Raw genomic sequence first — 13650 nt, 5'->3', positions numbered from 1 at the left:
ACTCTTCCTGCCCTTGTTCAAGGAAATGACAGGGACAGTGGAGGAGAGTGAGCCCCCTTGGCTTGAGACAGTATTGGGGGTGATAAAGAATAGCTTCCTCTTTGATGGACTGCTCGGGTTCGTTCACTGAGAATGGACCCTTTGTGGGGTTGCAGAGAGGAGTAACTGAGGAGCTAGAATGGTGCCTTGCCAGGATGACGTCACGTCTGAATACGCATCACCTCCTGACCTCTTGCGATGCGGTCCTCAGACCCACCGAATCTTTCCTTTCTCTGTCCAGCTGTCTCCCTTGGTCTCTGCCTCTGTCCTCTCTCTCCGTGTATCTCTGTCTGTCTGTCCCGGCTCTCTCTTCCTCGCTCCCTTTTCCCCTCCCTCTCTCCCTCTGTCCTTCTCCCTCCCTTTTCCCTGCCTTCTCTTTCCGTCCACAACCCTTTACCTTGTCTCCCACTTGGCCTGCCTCATGCAGACCTACACACGTTTCGGATTCCTTGTTCTCCCTGAAGAGATTCTCTAATCACTTCTGTTCAAAAGTAGACGAGTTGCACTCTTCAGATGCTGAGAAAAACCCAGTCATCTTAATTTAACCTTTTTTTCGGCCCACTGGCCTGTGGCTAGAGCAAAAATAGGTCTCCCCGCTTCTGGCACACACGCCGCCCTCCCCAAGCTGTGAGCCAGCCCAGTTGGCAGATACGCTGCGGGGGCCAGAATCCTGTTACCAAACACATGGCCAGGGCCAGAGCTCCAAGTCCAGTCAGGCCTCCTAGCCAAGGCCGCGCATCGGCCTGGGGCCGGGGGGGCGGGGGGCACGGAGGCTCCTGCCCATCTGGCCCTCAGGCTGTGGCGGGTGCCGGTTAGCTGCCTGCTTCCCTTCCCCAGTGGGGCTGCAAGAGGCGTTCGGCTGGAGCCCTGCCCCCTCTCAGCTTGTCACCATGCCGGGTGACACCCCACAGGCCCGGGCCAAGCTGTCAGGTTAGTGCCCAGTCTAGCACCGTTAAATTTATTGGACTAACATTTGAATGAGGATTTAGAGTTACATAATGTTCTTACCTCATAGCAACCTAGTAGAGGAGGTTTTATTGAGTCCTTATAATGACCAGACAGGTTAAGTTATCCAGTTAGGGATAAAGCCGGTACTTAGGCCTCGAATTTCTTGCCCCAGTGTCCCCAGACTAGTTTCCAGAACCTGCACGGGCCACTTCCCCAGGCCTGTTTTCCCAGGGGGGACTGTACCAGGCATGGACACTATCTCTAGTCTCAAGGTTGGCTGCAGGGCACAAGTTTGCTGGCTGTGGGTGGACATTGGACATGTAGGCTGGAGTGTCCCCAGATGAGTGTGAGGTCCTCTGCAATGCAGGATGTTGCTGGGAGTAGCAAGAAGACGAGAGTGGACTGAGGGCCTGGGACTGGGGCCTCAGACCACCACATTCGGGCATGACCTCCCAGGAATCTGAAAGTTCTCAGTTTGAACCTGGTCTTCCAGGTCACTGTGAATGTGCATTTGTGGAGTTAGGAGGATAAAATATATTTCACTTAATAGTTTGTTGACTCAGTTTATAACTGAAATATTGAAATTTATGTTAATTGGGCTGTCACTAGACTTACGAGCTCTGGGTCCCGTAAATGTTAGAGGTGGGCCTGGTGAGCGCATTTCATGTGTTTTTTGTTGGCTGGCTGGGATGTCCTCTTTTGTGAAGTTCCTGTTCGAGTCTGTTGCCCACTCTTTTATTGGGTCATCTCAATCACATTTGGATGCCTTTGTGCCTCTACCCTTTGGGAACTCCTTATCTAGACCCAGGAGGAGGGGCAGAGTTCCAAACAGCGTCACTCAGCTTACGGCTTCATCTCATCCCACCTGAGAGGTTGGTCGTGCTTCGTGGTTGAAAATATGCTCGTCACACCTGCCATCTTTCCATGTCCTGATGCAGATCTCCCTCCTGAGCTCCGTCTGAATGTCACAAAACGTCCTGCCACTCAACCCAGTCTCTCTCCCAAACCCATTCCTCCTCATGGTTTCTATACCCAGGGGTCTTTGACTGTTTCCTCTCACCCCCAAACCCCATCTACCTATCACCAGATCTGATCGATTTCACCTCCATAAGGTCTCTGTGAAGTCCATGCACGGGGCTCTACCCCACAGCCACCGCCCCGTTCCCCTTCAGGTCCTCTCTGCTGGGCCCAGAGAGAGCCTTCGGACTGCTGTCCCCTCCTCCAGCCCTGGCCTGCTCTATCCCACTCTCCAAACTGCTTCCTAAACAGCTCAGAATATATTCTAAGTGCCTCGCTGCCCACAGACTAGAACTCCAGCTTCTCAGCCTGCTCTCCAAGGTGCTTGTTTCATTACGGTGTTTGTTGTAAAGTCAGGTGGCCTCCTGCAACAGGGATGGGGAGGTGGGTAGGAGCACAGGGAAATCGGGCAACGCAAACGTCAACCACATGGCTAGACCTGGCAGAAGCCAGGGAAAGCCACCAAGAAAGACCAAGGTGGACACAGGGTCAGGGTTCCTGAGGCTGGAGTACAGTTTAGGGGCTCAGAGCCTGGCCACCTCATGGCCTTCTCAGCACTTGAGCTCAGCTCTTGCTACAGAAGGACTCGCCCTCCTTCTCCTCCCTCGTGGCCTTCTTCCTTTCACTCTCACCGCAAACCAATAACCTTTCCTTTTTCTGTCGCTACTTTAACACTCCCACCCCCTGGCACAGGGAAAGGATCTATTGACCCAATCAGTCCCAGTATTCCCTGGGCAGAGAGTTCTTGCCAGCCCATCTCATGGACAGGACTTGGAGCGGCTACCTAGCCTGATCCAACCAACTGTGAACAGGGAGATGGGGGTCCCAAGGTAAGCTGATCTCCTCATCCTGGAGTGGACTGGTGGACCTCCTGAGGTCCCCATTCATCAGCCAGACCCACCATCTGTAGAGGTTCAGCTATTTGAGATCCCAGTGCACCCTTCCAGCCTTCCTCATCTCTGCTCACGCTGGGCCCCTCACGGGGTACACTCAGCTTTCACGGCTCCGGTCCACACTACCCAGACTTTCTTTCCCTTCTCAGCCTTCTCTGAAGTCCTCCAGCTTGAATTGACCCAATACTGGACCCCTGTTGCTAGTTGCTTGTAACATCTTGTTAGCACTGATTTCCTTTTCTTTCACAATTGTGAGTTGTTACCTGTCTGTCCCCCTAATTGGGTTGTAAACACCATGAAAATGAAGATTCTATTATCCATCTTTGTATAGAGTCTAAGTGCTTAGTACAGAACATTGCATAGAATAAGCTTCCAGTTAAATACTTTGTTGGAAAAATAAGTGAATAAACGGTCTGGATAAGCCAGCATAGCAGATGATTCCCCAATTTTTTTTTCTCCATGATGCATCTTATAAATTTTTTTAAATGCCAAAAACAGATGTTAAAACCCTGAGAGCTCAATCCCCACACCCCCACAGCCCACCCCCACCGGCAGCATCTCACCCTGCACCAGCTCCTCCTTAGCCAGGCCCAGGGTCCTTCCCTCTGTCCCAGCGGGCAGGCTGTGGTGAGGGCAGCATGGGCCACCCAGGAGCCTGTGTGGTCATGGGCTCTGCATGGAGGGCCTGCCAGGGCAGCCCGGGATGTGGCTGGACCGCTGCTGGGGCCTGGGCGGGCTGGGAGGCGTGGGCAGCACCAGCGTGCTCGCACTCACGTCCTTGAAGCTTCCCCTGTCCTCTGACTCAGCTCCAGCATCTCAATTCGTGGATGAATGCCCTGGTCCTAGACAGAGAGCCGATTCAGCCCAGCAGGGTTTCTGGAGGGCTCCCAGGAAGGGGAGGCCCAGAAAATGGCCGGGGGGCAGTGAAGTTGGAGTGACGGCCAGTTCACTCCAGCTGCAGCTCAGGGCATGTTCTTCTCCGCCCCCACTCCCACCCCACATGCTTCTGGTGCCCTCAACGGTGCTGGGCTCTACGGGGCAAACAGGAGCCTGGAGCAGACCTTGGGAGGCCAGCTTCTAGTGTCCTACGCTTCCCAGCCCTTTCCCCATCACTCTCCCGCATCTGGGTTTGTGTGTGTTCGTGTGTGCTTGTGTGTGCATTCTGCCAGCAGATGCGGGTGACATCTCTACTCCAGCGGGGGTCCCTATACCCACTGCAGAGCAAGTTGAACCCCTTTTGAGCTCAAAGAGCCCCCATATCAAAACTTGGTACCATTTGATAAATTAACATACAATAAAATGCACATCTCAGTTTGACCATTTTTGACAATTTGGGCGCAGCTACCACCCAAATGGTCCAGTATCTCCCCGACATCCCCAGAAAGTTCCCTCACGCCCCTTTCAACCCCCTTCTCATTTATGTAACCATAGATCCGCTTTTAAATCTGCATCAGAGGAGATGTGACCAGACTTTGTGCTGTGTGAGTATAGTAACTGCCGAGCAGCACCCAGTTCTGAAGCTAAGGGCCTCCTCCCACTCTCCTTCCCAGCATTCCCACTCCACACCTGCCCCAGGTGCTGCATGACAGGACAGCAGGATCAACAAACAGTGCAGGGAAAGAACAGAGGGTATGGGCGAGGGCCCTGGGTTTACGCGATGCGATCGGGACAGTCACTCGCTCTTTTGGAGTCTTGGGATCTGTAGCTCTGCCCTGGGGATGCTAACGGTCACCCTTGGCCCCGAGGAGGACTCTGGGAGGACTGAAGCCAATTTTGCAGCCAACGTTCTATTTGGAGAGAGGGCATCAATCAGTTAATTGATTGATGCATGTACTGAACTCCCCTGGGGGCCAGGCATCATGCTAACAACTTCCTTTAACCCTCAAGTCCCGGGGGTGGGTACTACTTTTTATCCCTATTCTACAAACGGGAAAACTGGGGCTCAGAGGAATTAAAAGACTGGCCCCAAGCCAAACAATGAGAACATGATGGAGTTACATTTGCCTGTAGGCAGCCACTCACGGCTCAGTCTCTCGATCCTCTATACCATTCTTTCTCCCAGATGGATCCATTAATTGACAGAAATGAGCTGTAGCTGACAGTAGCTTGTGAACAGAGATGTGCAATGCAAATGGTGCTTGTTATCATTTCTATCAGCAAGTTTTGAGAGCCAAAGAATTAGATGACAGCCCACAGGCCTCACCTCCCACCCCAACCCTAGTTGGTCTGTCCTAATAAATTTCAGAATCACGACTCCTGCCTCTTCTCCTTGGACCCACAGACTATTTCCGCTTCAGAGACAGAAAGTCCTTCTTCACATCTAACTTCAGTCTCGCCTGCTGGAGTATAACCAACATCAAGTTGACCACTGGCCTTATACAAACGATGTGCATGTGGGTGCTAATCAGCTTTCCACCCTGCAGGGCACCCCAAAGTGCTGAGGCCTGAGGGGGGCAGGTCACCACAGTCCCTTCCCAGTCCTAAGCATGTGAGTCCTAGGGGATGGAGGAGTAGAAAGGAGGGATGGAGAGAGGGCGTCTGAGCTCCCTCCTTTCTGCTCTTCTCAGCTCCCGCAGAGACCCCTGTGTCTGGGTCTTTCTCCTGCAAATCCTCCACCCACCACAGACCTCACCCCACGTCCTTGTAGCGTTTCTGTGAGGCTTGTCACTGGAGGGGTTTGGGCGACAGGAGAGCAGAGGGTCTGGCAGAGCCCTTCAAGAGCAAGGCCTTGCACCGGGGAGCTTAGCTCAGGGGTACAGGCCTGCTAGCTCACCGCTTGCCCTTGGTCAGGCCAGGTCTCTCTTCTCCGCTTCCAGGGGAGATAATATTACTGCCTCTCAGGGCTGGGCCGAGGCTCGGATGATACCAAGACCGGGAAAGGACTTGGCAAAGCAGAAGCTGAAGTTCAACCCAAGGGATTGAGACACATTGTGCTGCAGGGAAGGGCCTGGACTCGCCCAAGAGAGCTCAGGGCCAAGGGTCTGGCTCGCTGACCACCTTGTAAGCTTCTCATGGACCCTTCTGAGACAGAAGGACAAACGGTCAATCCACCCCTATGCCCCCATCCACCCAAACCAAAGGGCCCCCTGCTGTGCTGTCTGCGGCCTGCCTGTGGGCCTCTGTGTTGCCTGTGAGCACCTGTCTGTGCTCTAGGGTGCAGGCAGAGGCCTCTCTGTGATGGCAGAGGAGGTCCTGGTCAACAGCACCGTTTTCTGGGGGTCTCTGTGTATGCGCCCCTCTGTGCGGGCTCATGTGTGTACATCCATGTCACAGAGCATCTAGTTTTTAAAAAGCTATCTAGGATTTATTGTCTGTTACATGGGAATGGGGCACCTTAGCCTCTAGGCCTCTGGAGGCACAAGGATTATGTTGTGAATTGTGGGTGTGGTGGCCACAGGGCTCCAGAGCTACCCATGGCTCCTTATTCCTCAGTGCAAACGTCTTAGCCTGGTGCTCAAGGTCCTCCACGCCTGGCACACGGAGGCCTTTCTGGTACAGTCATCCACACTTACTGGGCGCAGACAGGAGAGACTCTGACTTCAGGCTTGTTCCTTCCCCTCGGGCTTCATTCTCTCAAATGTGAAGTGAGCTGCGAAAGTCATCTACGAACTGTAAAGCATGACACACAAGCAAGGGATTTTTCCTGCAGCTTCCTGGATTTGGGGTGCATAGCCCACTCTGGGCCTCTCCTCCTGTTGTCCCAATATCCCCACTCCCTGACTGCCCTCCCCGCCTTCTCTGAATAGTCAGGTTCTGCCCATGCTTCCCCCCCGTCCGCGCTCTTCTGCCTGCAACTCTCCTTCTCTGTTCCTGCTTCTCTGAGGATCCCTGTTTGTAAGTCTGTGTGTGTGTGTTGTGTGTGTGCCCCTGTGTGTGCACTTGGGTCTACCCTCTGAATGCACCTTTTGTTCATTCAACAAGTATTTATTGAACACCTGTTACCTGCCAGGCATCACGCTGGGTGCAGGGGATTCAGCTGTGAACAAGGCAGGTGCAGAAGCAGTACTGGCGCACTGGGAACCTGCACAAACAGGAAAAAGCTACCCTTAGCAGGAGATGCAGTCCCAGGGCTGTATGGCTTGCTGAATAAGTGATGCTTTTTTTTTTTTTTTTTTTGCGGTACGCGGGCCTCTCACCGCTGTGGCCTCTCTCGCTGCGGAGCACAGGCTCCGGACGCGCAGGCTCAGTGGCCATGGCTCACGGGCCCAGCCGCTCCGCGGCATGTGGGATCTTCCCGGACCGGGGCACGAACCTGTGTCCCCTGCATCGGCAGGCGGACTCTCAACCACTGCGCCACCAGGGAAGCCCAAAGTGATGCTTTTACACAAGGAAAAGGAGCCTTTTCTTCCTGGTGGACACAGCCCTAAATTAAGGTCCACAGCTTGGGAAGCAGGGACAGGGGCTGGACTTCAGCCCCATGCCACCTCCCTTGGTTAAGCCAGCCACCCTTGGGCATTGAACAAAACACACATCTCAAGACGACAGCCCAGGAAAGCCCTTCTTACCCTTGAAGGTAGCACTCAAGCTCCTTCAAGGAGCATCTTGAAGATGTGTGCAGCTCCGTACTGCTTGTGTGCACGCATGATGCCAGTGTGTCCCTCTGTGCACGTGTCCCCGCTCTGGTGGACCTCTCTGTAGCCATGTCTGGGCGTGGGGGGGAATACATATGTGTGGGTATCAGCCTGTATACGTGTGCACCCGCGGCCCTGACGGCTGTTTCCTCACCATCCTGCACATCTCTCGGTTGGCTTTCTCTGCTTACCTAATTGTTCATCTTCCCCAACTGGACCCCAGGCTCTGTGAAGTCTTTCCTCAGCAGAGCAGGGTGGAGCTTAGCCTCAGGAGTCAGTGGACCAATGCTGGGCCCAGCCTTCCTCCTAACCTTCTGCTTCTGCATTTCCCTTCTCTGGAAGGAAGGACTGGGGCCCTCTGGTACCAGCATGGGCCAGGGAAAAGGGCACAGCTGTTACATGGAGGACCTAGGCTCCCTCTGCCTGGGAGTCTCTGGGAGACCCCGGGCAGATCCCTAACCCCTCCTGAAGACTTACCCACGTGGAACATGATGAACTTGTTTGTTCTGAGCTAGATACGTCCTGCCTCTGCATCTTTGCTCAGCCCACTCTCATGGCGTGCTCCCCCATCCTTCAAGACCGAGGGCCACCTGTGCTATAAGTAGTGGCAGCAGCGACCCACTACAGAGCGCTCACCTGGCACCAATGTGGTAGAAGGGTGGATTGCACACATCGTGGACCTTGCTGTTTAGATGCTTATCATACACACGATCTCATTGAAGTCTCACAACGGTGTAATGAAGTAGGCATTATTAACATCCCAGTTTTTGAGAAGAGGAAACCAAAGTTCAGAAATGTCCACGAACCTGCCCAAGGTCACACTGCCTCACTAGCTGCCCGCGCCTCAGGCTCCCGTGCTCCTAACCTCAGGTCAGCCTCTGACCTCTGCAGCCCAGTCACTCTCCCTGCTCTGAGCTCCTGGTGTCCCAGTGGGCACAGTGGCCATCTGAATTTATACCCTTAGCTGTTGTCTTAAAAATATATACTTTTTTTTTTTAACATTGCACCTACCTCCCTGACTAGATTATGTTTCTGAGGGTAGTGACTGTGTCCTTTTATGCCTTTGTTTCTCCAGCCCCTCCCTGCCACAAGGGCACAGTGACGGTGTTGTGTGGTTTCCTCCTTTGTGTGACCTGGAGGAGCTGTGTCCCTTGTAGGAGAGTTTCTTGGTTTGGAAGAAGAAGCCCTGGGCAGTCTGTGCCTCTGGCCGGGGGATCCCAAAGGGCTCCTGCAGCCCTGAGGACAGCGGCAGAGACGGCACCTCCCTCGCTCCCCCTCGAGCCTGCATTCTGGCTAATCCCCCACCCCTGACTCCCCAGGGCCCTGGGCTTTGCAGGCCTGGGTGGGGAGGAAGCCAGTAGGAGGGGGGCCTTCCACCCTGCCTCTGCAGCTCTGGTGCAAAACTATGTGGTCCTTCCAGTATGTTCAGAAATCCCATCCCCACAGAGGCATGGACTAGGTGGAACCGACGCCCTGCGGGCAGCCTAGCCAGATGGTCTGGACCTGGCAGCCGCCTTGGAGGTGCCTGACTGCAGCCACGGGGTCTGGGCTGTGACGTCTCCACTTATGTGAAATCAGAGTGCTACCGTCTAAGAGGGGGGCTGTGGGACCATATTCTCCACAGTTTCATCCAATAACCAAGGGCACAGTAAGCACTTGCCACTGGGGGTACATCTCCGAGATGCATTTCCTGCTCCATGGGTAGAGGGGCTACATATAGCCAGTCTGCTCACACAAGGAAAGGGATGTTACCTTCAGAAAGCAGCGCTGGATACCAGCAGTGCTGTATTACGTTCAGGAGGGAAGAGCGTGATGGGTCAGAGGGGTCCCGGAAGGCAGCGCAGGGAGAGGAAGTGGGGATGGCAGTTCGGCAGGGAGAGGCTCAGAGGATCGGGTAGGTTATCCTTGGTGGAGAGGAGCAACACGACCAGGGGGATGATAACGCACACACTAGTCCGTAACTGGTGGGCTTCACCTCCCCCAACAGCGTGGAGAAGCCACCAGTGCCCAGACTTGACTCCAGTGTTGATACTGCCATTTTCTAGATGTGCAAACGTGGGATAGTTACTTCGCTTCTCTGAGGCTCCGTTTCTTCATCTGTAAAACAGCGATGAAAATTCTAACCTCTGAAGGTTGTTGACTTTTTGTTTCATCATTCTTTAGAGAGAGAGAGTATTCTCAAAGGGAATGTCTATTCGTTCTCTAATTTGAATGAAGTGGAGAACAGTACTGTTTGGATTCCCTGTGTTCTATCTATCAAAAAATATTTATTTACGGGACTTCCCTGGTGGTGCAGTGGTTGAGAGTCCACCTGACGATGCAGGGGACACGGGTTCATGCCCCGGTCCAGGAGGATCCCACATGCCGCGGAGCAGCTGGGCCCGTGAGCCATGGCCGCTGAGCCTGCGCGTCCAGAGCCTATGCTCCGTAACGGGAGAGGCCACAACAGTGAGAGGCCCGTGTACCGCAGCAAAAAAAAAAAAAAAACTTTATTTCCATGAGCTCTGCCCAGTGTTGTGTGTCATAAGGGAAGCAGGGCCTTTGGAATGGTCAGGCCTCCCTGGAGACACGGACATTGGCTCTGGGGAAACAAGATTGTGCCTTGGCACAGTCCAGGGCTGTGTGGACTAACTTCATGGGCCAGACAGCAGGGGCTGCAGCAGCTTGTCAAAGGGGCACCACTGAGGTCTGGATTAGGCAGGAGACACTTGCTGTAGAGGCTGGCACTAGAATAGAACGTTTGGTTGGTTAAGATGTCCAGTCATGGGTTTTTTTTAACATATTTATTGGATTATAATTGCTTTACGAGCTGTGTTAGTTTCTGCTGCATAACAAAGTGAATCAGTTATACATATACATATGTTCCCATATCTCTTCCCTCTTGCGTCTCCCTCCCACCCTCCCTATCCCACCCCTCTAGGTGGACACAAAGCACTGAGCTGATCTCCCTGTGCTATGCGGCTGCTTCCCACTAGCTATCTACTTTACATTTGGTAGTGTATATATGTCCATGCCTCTCTCTCACTATGTCACAGCTTACCCTTCTCCCTCCCCATATCCTCAAGTCCATTCTCTACTAGGTCTGTGTCTTTATTCCCATCTTACCCCTAGGTTCTTCATGACCTTTATTTGTTTGTTTGTTTTTCTTAGATTCCATATATATGTGTTAGCATACGGTATTTGTTTTTCTCTTTCTGACTTACTTCACTCTGTATGACAGACTCTAGGTCCATCCACCTCACTACAATTAACTCAATTTCGTTTCTTTTTATGGGTGAGTAATATTCCATTGTATATATGTGCAACATCTTCTTTATCCATTCATCTGTCGATGGACACTTAGGTTGCTTCCATGTCCTGGCTATTGTAAATAGAGCTGCAATGAACATATTGGTACATGACTCTTTTTGAATTATGGTTTGCTCAGGGTATATATCCAGTAGTGGGATTGCTGGGTCGTATGGTAGTTCTATTTGTAGTTTTTTAAGGAACCTCCATACTGTTCTCCATAGTGGCTGTACCAATTCACATTCCCACCAACAGTGCAAGAGTGTTCCCTTTTCTCCACAACCTCTCCAGCATTTATTGTTTCTAGATTTTTTGATGATGGCCATTCTGACCGGTGTGAGATGATATCTCATTGTAGTTTTGATTTGCATTTCTCTAATGATTAGTGATGTTGAGCATCCTTTCATGTGTTTGTTGGCAATCTGTATATCTTCTTCGGAGAATTGTCTATTTATGTCTTCTGCCCATTTTTGGATTGGGTTGTTTGTTTTTTTGTTATTGAGCTGCATGAGCTGCTTGTAAATTTTGGAGATTAATCCTTTGTCAGTTGCTTCATTTGCAAATATTTTCTCCCATTCTGAGGGTTCTCGTTTGGTCTTGTTTATGGTTTCCCTTGCTGTGCAGAAGCTTTTAAGTTTCCTTAGGTCCCATTTGTTTATTTTTGTTTTTATTTCCATTTCTCTAGGAGGTGGGTCAAAAAGGATCTTGCTGTGATTTATGTCATAGAGTGTTCTGCCTATGTTTTCCTCTGAGAGTTTGATAGTTTCTGGCCTTAAATTTAGGTCTTTAATCCATTTTGAGCTTATTTTTGTGTATGGTGTTAGGGAGTGTTCTAATCTCATACTTTTACATGTACCTGTCCAGCTTTCCCAGCACCACTTATTGAAGAGACTGTCTTTTCTCCACTGTATATTCTTGCCCCCTTTATCAAAGATAAGGTGACCATATGTGCGTGGGTTTATCTCTGGGCCTTCTATCCTGTTCCATTGATCTATATTTCTATTTTTGTGCCAGTACCATACTGTTTTGATTACTGTAGCTTTGTAGTATAGTCTGAAGACAGGGAACCTGATTCCTCCAGCTCCATTTTTCATTCTCAAGATTGCTTTGGCTATTCGGGGTCTTTTGTGTTTCCATACAAATTGTGAAATTTTTTGTTCTAGTTCTGTGAAAAATGCCAGTGGTTGTTCGATAGGGATTGCATTGAATCCGTAGATTGCTTTGGGTAGTAGAGTCATTTTCACAATGTTGATTCTTCTAATCCAAGAACATGGTATATCTCTCCATCTATTTGTATCATCTTTAATTTCTTTCATCAGTGTCTTATCATTTTCTGCATACAGGTCTTTTGTCTCCTTAGGTAGGTTTATTCCTAGATATTTTATTCTTTTTGTTGCAGTGGTAAATGGGAGTGTTTTCTTAATTTCACTTTCAGATTTTTCATCATTAGTGTATAGGAATGCCAGAGATTTCTGTGCATTAATTTTGTATCCTGCTACTTTACCAAATTCATTGATTAGCTCTAGTAGTTTTCTGGTAGCATCTTTAGGATTCTCTATGTATAGTATCATGTAATCTGCAAACAGTGACAGCTTAAAGATCAGATCAGAAATAAATGAAAAAGAAATGAAGGAAACAATAGCAAAGATCAATAAAACTAAAAGCTGGTTCTTTGAGAAGATAAACAAAATTGATAAACCATTAGCCAGACTCATCAAGAAAAAAAGGGAGAAGCCTCAAATCAATAGAATTAGAAATGAAAAAAGGAGAAGTAACAACTGACACTGCAGAAATACAAAGGATCATGAGAGATTACTACAAGCAACTCTATGCCAATAAAATGGACAATCTGGAAGAAATGGACAAATTCTTAGAAATGCACAACCTGCCGAGACTGAACCAGGAAGAAATAGAAAATATGAACAGACCAGTCACAAGCACTGAAATTGAAACTGTGATTAAAAATCTTCCAACAAACAAAAGCCCAGGACCAGATGGCTTCACAGGCGAATTCTATCAAACATTTAGAGAAGAGCTAACACCTATCCTTCTCAAACTCTTCCAAAATATAGCAGAGGGAGGAACACCCCCAAACTCATTCTACAAGGCCACCATCACCCTGATACCAAAACCAGACAAAGATGTCACAAAGAAAGAAAACTACAGGCCAATATCACTGATGAACATTGATGCAAAAATCCTCAACAAAATACTAGCAAACAGGATCCAACAGCACATTAAAAGAATCATACACCATGATCAAGTGGGGTTTATTCCAGGAATGCAAGGATTCTTCAATATACGCAGATCAATCAACGTGATACACCATATTAACAAACTGAAGGAGAAAACCACATGATCATCTCAATAGATGCAGAGAAAGCTTTCGACAAAATTCAACACCATTTATGATAAAAACCCTGCAGAAAGTAGGCATAGAGGGAACTTTCCTCAACATAATAAAGGCCATATATGACAAACCCACAGCCAACATCATCCTCAATGGTGAAAACTGAAACCATTCCCACTAAGATCAGGAACAAGACAAGGTTGCCCACTCTCACCACTCTTATTCAACATAGTTTTGGAAGTTTTAGCCACAGCAATCAGAGAAGAAAAAGAAATAAAAGGAATCCAAACCCAATCGTGTTTCACAAGGGTGATTTTTCTTCTTATCTTTAATTTTTTTATGTTAATATATTAGTTATCTATTGCTACCTAACAAACAATGCCAAAACATAGTGGCTTAAGTTCTAGAGTGGCTTAGCTGAGTGGTTCTGGCTCTGAGTTCTCATGAAGTTGGCATGGGCTGCACTGTCATCTGAAGGCTTGATTGGGCTAGAGGATCCACTTCTAAGTTCACTGCCATGACTATTGGCAGGAGGACTCCGTTC

At 49.9% G+C, this 13650-nt stretch overlaps 1 long non-coding RNA gene across 1 annotated transcript in view; it reads right to left on the bottom strand.

The window, feature by feature from the left end:
• LOC125960907 (uncharacterized) overlaps positions 1–13390 on the bottom strand; it is an 840695-nt gene extending 827305 nt beyond the window's left edge. Inside the window, exon 1 of the long non-coding RNA XR_007471069.1 lies at positions 12799–13390. This is a non-coding gene — a long non-coding RNA (uncharacterized LOC125960907). The remainder of the gene's footprint in view (positions 1–12798) is intronic.
• Positions 13391–13650: the final 260 nt, after the last annotated feature.

Source organism: Orcinus orca, chromosome 13 (assembly GCF_937001465.1).
Source record: "Orcinus orca chromosome 13, mOrcOrc1.1, whole genome shotgun sequence".
In the NCBI taxonomy this organism is placed as follows: Eukaryota; Metazoa; Chordata; class Mammalia; order Artiodactyla; family Delphinidae; genus Orcinus; species Orcinus orca.
This window is presented reverse-complemented; position numbering and strand designations above follow the sequence as displayed.